We start from the raw sequence: 9,589 nt of genomic DNA, 5'->3' as shown, positions 1-9,589 counted from the left end.
ATCCTTTCGCTAACCCACTTAACCGGGGTAGCGCAGAAACCAGGAAAGTTCCGCACAAGAGTGGGACTATTCCCCCGCTTACACACAGACTGATTCCGCAGTTTATCACATTGACAGAGCCCAGTAAGGACAGGAAAGGATTTAATGTCTCTGTCTGTCCAGTAAGTGATACGGGAAAGGCGCCCAGGGCCACGCACCAGACAGCTCTGCATGGACCTCGGTGTGAGGGCCAGGGCATAAGAAGTAAATATTTAGGACTCTTTATGAGTAAAGAGCTGGAGCAGCCTGCCCTGGATCTGTTTGGTCCTCAACCCATAAATAATGGGGTGTAGCACAGGGGGCGCCACCTGGTACACAGTGGCATGAGAAAAAGGAAATGCAGTGGCACATTGTGGCCAAACCAGTAGAAGAGAGAGGAGAAGAAATCTGATGTACAAAGCTGAGATGGCACAAAGATGAGAGATGCAGGTTCCAAAAGTTTTGAGCCGGGCATCCTTTGTGGGGAGGCGGAAGATGGCCCGGAGGATCAGAGTATAGGACACAGCGATAAAAGACGCATCCATTCCATTCACAGACAAAAGATCAAACAGCCCATAGTAACTACTGATGCTGATGTCAGCGCAGGCCAGGTTCACCACAGCTATGTGCCCACAATAGGAGTGGGGGATGATGTTGGTTCTGCAATATGGCCACCGCCTCGCCAGGAAGGGGTAGGGTAATGCAAGTACAGCACCGCGCAGCACCACGGCCAGGATTATCTTGGCCACCACAGAGTTTGTCAGGGTCATGGAATATCTCAGAGGATGGCAGATGGCCACATAGTGATCCAAAGCCATGGCCACGAGGATTCCAGACTCCATCCCTGCGAAGGAGTGAATGAAGTACATCTGGGTGAGGCAGGTGCTGAAACTGATCTCCCTGGAATTGAACCAGAAGATGCTCAGCATTTTGGGCAGGGTGGATGTGGACAGGACCAGGTCGGTGACAGCCAGCATGCACAGGAAATAGTACATGGGCCCATGGAGGCTCGGCTCCCTCTTCACGATCAACAGGATGGTGAAGTTCCGCAAGACAGCTATGGAGTACATAGCACAGAAGGGAATGGAGATCCATATTTGGGCTGCCTCTAGGCCAGGAATGCCCAGCAGGATGAAGGTGGAGGGGCTGGTGAAGTTGGCTGTGTTCAAATCTGACATGGAGTAGGGGAGAAAGTGTCCAACTCTGAGGCATAAGGGTGTCTCCTGCATTTACCGTATGATCCCTGATTTTCTGTGTGTTCCCAGGATCTCAGGTGATGGCCGTAGTGTAAATGCCTGAATGGAGAGACAATGTTAATATGAAACACTGCCTGCACTACTGGAAGCTGGTCTCATTGGAGAAGCACATTGATCGCTCACACACTGAAAAATTACATTTTCATTATTCAGAGAAAATAACTATGAACAATAACCCTACTAAATCCAATTCCATATTTTGTGGTGCTCCCTGCATTAATAGTTCCTACACTTTGTGGTGGGAGACCCCGAAGAGGCACCAGCAGGAAACACAAGTGTGGATCCTGGTTATCCATCGTTATCTCAGGCAATGAGAGCCAGTATAGGGAGTCCATACCTTTGGGGGTTCCCCATTCATCCAGTTGCTCAAAATCTCAGACGGAAAAAAACAAACTTTTGGGAAGACATGTGCTGAGAGATTCATTGATAAAAGTTTATTAAAAAGTGGAAAACTCATGATTCCACAGTCAACAAAGTGAACAAGTTTGGGTAAAAACTCAGTTCAGTGGTAAAGTGAAGGCAGCAATTGAAGAGATGGGAAGTAATATGTAACAAAGAGGCAAAAGGGAAAATATAGAGCCAAGAATAGAAATTGGAAGTTAAGAAAATTGATAAGTGAAATTAAGACATCAGGGAAAACTCCATGTTTGGCAGGGTTCTGGATCACAAAAAGGAGGTTATTAAGTATATTAACAACAAGAGAAATTCTAGAAAAGTTATATGTCACTTCCTGTGTTAAATGTAAGGTATTAAGAAAGAAAGGGAAAGGGTTTTTTTTTCATTAAATAATTGACAAGGTTACGAAAGAATGGAAAAGCTGGTATGGGATTAGTTCAAAAAAAGTCTAGAAATGTAAGTAATGGCAGTCACCAACAGGGTTTATGCAAAACAGATCTTGTCAAATAAACCTGATTTCATCCTTTTATGAGAGTACACATTGGTTGATCGGGGTACACATTTGGTGGATTAAGGGAACAACACAGATGCAACGTACCTTGATTTCTCAGCGGTATTTGATTGAGTAGGGGAAAATGTTGAGTTGGTGAGTTGGAGCAGGGGAAGGATTTTACCTCTGTGCATGGCAGTGGTTTAACAAACTGCATCCAGTTCTGTAGTCCAAATTTGAAAAAAAAGATGTTGAAAACATGCAGAGGGTGCAGAAAAGAGCCACAAAAATGATTGGAGGATGGAGAAAAAGCCGGATCGTTAGACTTGAAAGTGTATATCTCTCTAATTTATCAAGAAAATGCCCAAGTGGAGACTTTTATGGGGAGAAAACTCTTGGTAATAATGGGCCCTATAATCTACCAGAGAAAGGCTGAGCAAGACCAAAGGGCTGGAAGCTGAAGCCAGGCGAATTCCAGCTTGAAATTAGGGCCAAATAGTTCACACTATTGGTGTTTAAAGACTGGGACACACTGAGAAGAAAAGTCTTGGATTCTCCAATTTCGCATCTTGGCAGATCAAGACTGGATGTTTTTCTGGAAGATCTGCTTGAAGGGTTGTTTACATTTTAAATTCTACAGCCGTGCTTCCCTAGCTCTTTAATATAATTACTACTTACACAGAGGGAAGGGGTTCTCCCCTCAGCATAGGTAATACCCGAGAGGTGGTAGCTAGGTTGATGGAAGAATTAATCTCATGCTGTCTACACCAGGGCACAGATGATCCAACAAGTTCTGGGAATGTATTGGAGACAAATTTTTGTTCCATAAGCGGGAGAAAGCTACGAGGAGAGAGGCTGTTCTAGACCTGATGTTGACATAGAAGGAGGAACTGGTTGCGAATGGAAAGTGGAAGGCAGCTTGGGGGAAAGTGATCATGAAATGATAGAGTTCATGATTCTAAAGAATGGTAGGAGGGAAAACAGCAAAATAAAGACAATGGATTTGAAGAAGGCAGACTTTAGCAAACTCAGGGAGTTGTTACGTAAGATCTCATGAGAAGGAAGTCTAAGGGGAAAAACAATAGAAGACATCTGGCAGTTTTTCAGAGAGACATTATTAAGGGCACAAGAGCAAACTATCCCACTGCATAGGAAAGATAGGATGTACGGCAAGAGATCACAGTGGATTAACCAGGAGATCTTCAGTGATTTAAAAAACAAAAAAGGATCCTAAAAAAGTGGAAACAAGGTCAAATTACAAAGGAGAAATATAAACAAATAAATAACACATGCATGTAGGAGCTAAATTAGAAAGGCCAACGCACAAAACGCGACCAAAGTAGCTGGATACATAAAGGAAACAAGAAACCATAACAAGAAAACATTCTACAAATACATTGGAAGCAATCACAAGACCAAGGACAGTGTAGTTCCATTACTAAATGAAGAGGGAAAAGCAATAACAAAAAATGTGGAAATGACAGAGGTGCTTAATGACTTCTTTGATTTGTTTTCCACTAAGACAGTTGATGGTGTTTGGACACCTAACATAGAGAATGCCAGTGAAAATGGGGTAGGTTCAAATGCTAAAAAAGGGAAAGAACAAGTACAAAGTTACTTGGACAAGTCAGATGTCTTCAAGTCACCAGAGCCTGACAAAATGCATCCTAGAATACTCAAGGAACTGACTGAGGAGATATCTGAGCCATTAGCTATTATCTTTGAAAAGTCATGGAAGACAGGGGAGATTCTGGAAGACTGGAGAAGAGCACATATAGTGCCTATCTATAAAATGGGAACTAAGGGCACCTCTGGCAATTACAGACCAGTCAGCTTAACTTCTGTACCAGGTAAGATAAGGGAGCAAATAATTAAGGAATCAATTTGAAAACATCTGGAAGATAATAAGATGATACGTGATAGCATGGATTTGTCAAGAACAAATCATGTCCAACCAATCTGATAGCTTTCTTTGACAGGGTAACAAGCCTTGTGGATGGGGGGAAGTAGTAGGTGTAGTATATCTCAATTTTAGAAAGCCTTTTGACACAGTATTGCATGACCTTCCCATTAAGAAACTAGGGAAATACACCCTAGATGGAGCTAAAATAAGGTGGGTGCATAACTGGTTGGAAAACTGCTCACAGAAAGTAATTATCAATGGTTCACCATCAGGCTGGAAGGACATAACAAGTGGGGAGATCAGTTCTGGGTTCAGTTCCTTTCAATGTCTTCATCAGCAATTTATTCCATGGCATAGAGAGTACACTTATTAAATTAGCAGATGATCCCAAGTTGGGAGGGGTTGAAGAAGTCCTTTGGAGAATCGGATAAACATTCAAAATGATCAGGAACAGCTGGAGAAAAGGATGATTAGGGTTTTGAAAACATGACCTCTGAGGGAAGACTGAAAAAATTGTTTTTTTCAAATTTTCGGTGTTTGGACTGAGATTTCCCAAGCTGGGTGTCTGCGTCGAGCAGTATTGTTTTTTTAAAGTTTCAGGCAGAACAGTTCAGCTGACTTCTGGAATGTAGCGAGGAGAAAGTACGTGTTACCCATGTTAAAAATTCTCATTATTGTTCGAGTGAGGAGCTCTAGCACCTCCAAGCTTTCCAGGCGATAAAAGTCAGGTAAGAGCCCCTGTCCCTCTGCCCCATTAACAGACAGAGTCCAGAAATACAAGAGGAGTGGGTTACAGTGTCTGTGCATTAACACACAGTTGGCTCCTGACGTCTGTTCTCAGTTCTTGCTCCAAGGACAGTTTTGCCTCACTGGGGCCTGAGCACAGCACGGGTCGTGGTCTCAGAATTTGGCCTTGTAATGCACAGCTAATAATATCTTTTGCCCTGAAGGATTCACTGTGCCACTGAAATTCACCACCTCGGGGCGGTAGTCCAACAGATGAGCAGGGGTGCACAGTAAAGAGTGACATTTTGGCCAATGATTCTTTAGCAAACTCATCACTTACGGCAAGGGCCCTGGGACGTTTCAAGGACCACAGACTTACTCTCTATCCCACCACACCCACATTACTCAGGGTTTGACAATCAGCCTCTCAGCAAAAGATGATACCTGTGAATCCTGAGACGGAAGTGAAACCTGAGACGGAAATCCTGAGATGGAAGTGGAACCAAGAAGGACAGTACCAGGGGAAAAGATTGGGCCCAGACTAGGAAGGAGTCTAGTCTGTGAAAGACACATATTGTTCTCAATGTATTAGGCTTAGACTTGTGTGTTTCTGCTTAATTTTGCTTGGTGACTTACTTTGTTCTGTCCGTTGTTACTTGAAACCACTTAAACACTACTTTTTTATATTTAATAAAATCACTTTTGTTTATTAATAAACCCAGAGTGAGTGGGGGAGCAAACAGCTGTGCATATCTATCAGTGTTATAGAGGGTGAACAATTTATGAGTTTACCCTGCATAGGCTTTATATAGAGTAAAATGAATTTATTTGGGGTTTGGATCCCATTGGGAGCTGGGCATCTGGGTGCTGGAGTCAGGTACCTGCTGAGCTGTTTTCAGTTTAGTCTGCAGCTTTGAGGGCATGGACCAGACCCTGGGTCTGTGTGGCAGCAGGCTAGCATGTCTGGCTCAATGAGGCAGGGTTCTGGAGTCCCAAGCTTGCAGGGAAAATGGGTTCAGATGTAATTTCAGAACATCAGGTGGCAGTCCCAAGGGGATCTCTGTGACCAAACCCGTCTCAGTAATGGAACGCTGAACTGCCTTATGTTCAGCTACTAGGAGGTGCCATGGGTAATATACATTACAGTTGCGATATGCTGTCATGGATTTACAGGTCTTGTGCTCTCCTTCGGCTCCGTATCGTCCCTAGAAGAAGCCCCCTTCATTGTGACAGCCCTTCTTGAGGGTCCACTCTCTCAAGGGTTAAGCCATATGCCCCTCCGCCTCCTGGAACCACACCTCTCTAAGCCTTCTCCACACTGTCTCTTCCTGTGGGCTCCCTCAGGGAGTCCTCTCACTCTCTTCCACCCCCAGAAGGAATAATGCAACCCCGATATCTAGACTAGAGTGTGACATTCCCCAGGTGATATCTGGACCTGTGATCTGCTAGGGCACTCGAATCCTCCACTCTGGGAGCCAGCCTTACCCTACTCTGCTGTGAGAACCCCCACTCCTGGGCTGTTCACGCACAGCCTCAAGCATGTAAGCTGCTCCCAGCTACATGAGTGAGCACTTTTGGCCAGCTGCTGTTTGGATTGTGCAACCAAATGACACTAGCCAATATCTCTGGTCCCAGACACAACCCTAGGAACCTCCATCTTGCAGTGTCCAGTTATGCCCACTGGACTCTGCAAGCTTACTTGAGTTTGCCAGTTTAACAAAGAAATTGATATGTACCAGGCTTGTTATCCCAAGGGGAGTCTCTGACATGCTTCAAACCAAATGCACTGCTTCAGATAGAATAAACAAACAAATTTATTAACTACAAAAGATAGATTTTAAGTGATTATAAGTCAAAACACAACAATTCAGATTTGGTCAAATGAAATAAAAGCAAAACACCTTCTAAGATGATCTTACACTTTTAGTTCCCTTACAAACTTAGATGCTTCTCACCACAGGCTGGCTGGTTGCCCTTCAGCAGGGCTTTCCCCTATGAGCAACGCTTCTGTCTCTTGGTTGTGGTGGTGTTTGTAGATGGAGGTGGAAGAGAAAGGAAGAGCATGGCAAACGTCTTTCCCTTTTATCATGTTCTTTCTTCCCTCTTGGCTTTGCCCCTCCCTTCAGAGCCAGGTGAGCATTACATCATCACAGTCCAAAATTGATCAAGGGAACGGGGGGACGACGACTCACTTGAGCGTCCAACAGATCCGCCATTGCTGCCTAGGCCTGTGTCCTTTGTTCCTGTGAGGCTGGACTGGGTTTGCCCCATACATGCCCTGATGAGGTGTGAACTGCCCCTCTGCTCCTGGAAAGTTTTGCCTGGGCTTGTTTTTAAGCCATGAGGACACATTTACAGCCTCATAACTATAGACATGAAATTACATGTCTATAACTATAACAACAATGTTAAGTGCATCATGAGCCGTCCGAAGACACTCAACATGACCAACTTTGCATTGGATACCGCACAGTCATTTTATAAGGATGAACATGGTGGTGCAGGGTGTTCCCCCGAGGTACAGAGCATCACACAGAGTGACTTTTAGCCACTGTAAAACAGAAGGGTTTGCTGACCATCTTAACACAGCATAGGAGGCTCTCATGGCCCTCAGGCCTAGCCTCCCTCAACACAGTAGATCTAGGTCTCTCCCACATCCAGGTGGGCTCTGGATGATCTCTCTCCCCAGTCCAGAAGCCCCCTCCTTCCAGACAACCAAACTATACCATCTCCCCCTACAGCTCCTCCGCTGTCCTTTGTCTTCATTCCCAAGTAAACACATCTCCTGTGCCCCCTTTTTCCTTCACTGGTAAGAACTGGCTGACTGCCAAGCTGGGGTAGTCTTCCAGATCATCAGGTCACTGCTCACTAGGGTACCCCACGTCCAGGCAGTTGTCTGGTGTCCCGAGTGCTAGGCAAGGTCACACCTAGTCCTCTGTAACAACAAACTCCAGCTCCCACCACCTCATTAAACACGCAACACACAGGGAAAACTGAGACCTACAATATTCATTCAAAACTCTGTAGTAACTCAGAGCCCTCCCCATCTAGTGTCCCATCTCTGGCATTGGAAATATTTGCTGCCATCAGTCACAGATCAGCTTGTTAGAGAACTTATTCCTTCACTCTCCCACTTCCCTCGTCCTTCTCACATGAAGAGAGAGCAACAATACCCGAAGTCCGAAGGTGCAAACAATTTGATGTTTATTGGGGTGAACTTCCAATAAGCTTAAATACAAGTTCCTTTTCCTTATTTCCGAATCCCAACTTACTTCCTGTTTGCCCCTAATTTATATAGTAATATTCTTAGCTATACCTTAACCAATCATTCTACTAAAATTTAACTAACCAATCCTAACATATTGTAACATGATTAGCTAACCAATTATATCCCACCACCTTCATTAGTTTACACCCAGCAAAATTAATTATACAGCAGACAGGAACAATCACAGAACCAGACAGAGATTATACAGACAAACAATAGCAAAGTGGGAACTATAATGGCAAGACAATACAGAAGTGAGGATTTCACATCCCAGTATTGATAAGTGAGTTCTTGCCAGACAGAATGCTATCAAACTAAGTTTTCTTTTACATTTTCTAGGCACTTCCCTTTCTCTGGAGCTGATAGGCACTATCAGGACAGGATTGTATTCCTAACAGCCCAATAGCACCTTTTTTCCATGTGACTACTTTGGAATGTGAGGATGTGACCGGTCGCTTCCCAGCTTATGGCTGCCTCTGTCGCTTAGCCAAAGGCCTTAGCCTAAGAACAGGGCCCCAGACTGTCACAGTAAGAGAAGGACCTTACATTGGCAGACAGTGATTTTGATTCTTTCTTGTATATCTCTAACTAGCCAAGTGATAAGAATACACCTAAATTCTTAAAGTACAGGCCTTTACAGACAGGCCTGAATATCTATATCCTAACACAGCTGCAAGCCACTGTAGGCAGTTTCCTCATACTATCCCCTCCAGACACTGATTAAGTTCAGTTTTGAAGCCAGCTAGGTTTCTTTCCCACACTGCTCTCCTTGAGAGGCTGTTCCAGAATTTCACTCCTCTGACGGTTAGAAACCTTCATCTAATTTCAAGCCTAAACTTGTCGATGGCAAATTTTTAGCCATTTGTCCTTGTGTCAACATTGGCCCTTATTTAAATAACTCCTCTCCCTTCCTGGTATTTATCTCTGATGTATTTATGGAGAGCATCATAGCTCCCCTCAGCCTTCATTTGGTTAAACTAAACAAGAGAAGTATCAGGATACATCTGCTCATTCTGCAGCCTCTTGGTGGCAGGAGAGGGACCTGTGGGGGAGTGGGTGCAGACAGTTTAGATAAATACTGCTATCAAAATCAGCATTTCTTTTTGGTAAAAGACTCCCAGGTCTCAGAGTGACTAATAATGCTGCAAGAAGGCAGCAGAAAGAAAAGCTGCATTTCCAGCTTTCTCCTGTTTCTTCTCTCCCTCCCTCTCTCTCCTTGTGTGCGTGTCTGTCTTGTGTTGTCTGGAGAAAAACCAGACTCCACTGCAACAACAGCAGCCCAAAAGCTACCACCTAAACCTGGGTCTCTTTTTCTCAACAAAGGTCTCCAACACTTAGTATGTATTGCTGCCACCACCAAGTGATTTAGACCAGAATTCAGGAAAAGGGCCACATGGAGTCCCTATTTCCCCAAAATATTCCCCTTCGCCCTTTTAGGGTTCCTTCCCCACTCTAAACTCTAGGGTACAGATGTTGGGACCTGCATGAAAACCTCCTAAGCTTACTTTTACCAGCTTAGGTTAAAACTTCCC

General features: G+C 44.3%; 1 pseudogene; it reads right to left on the bottom strand.

The window, feature by feature from the left end:
- Positions 1–251: 251 nt before the first annotated feature.
- Positions 252–1,196, bottom strand: LOC140912250 (olfactory receptor 52E4-like; annotated as a pseudogene).
- Between the last annotated feature and the right edge of the window lie 8,393 nt (positions 1,197–9,589).

The sequence above is a fragment of the Lepidochelys kempii genome, chromosome 1 (assembly GCF_965140265.1).
Source record: "Lepidochelys kempii isolate rLepKem1 chromosome 1, rLepKem1.hap2, whole genome shotgun sequence".
NCBI lineage: Eukaryota > Metazoa > Chordata > Testudines > Cheloniidae > Lepidochelys > Lepidochelys kempii.
The sequence above is the reverse complement of the archived record's forward strand: the minus strand, read 5'-3'. Positions and strand labels throughout refer to the sequence as shown.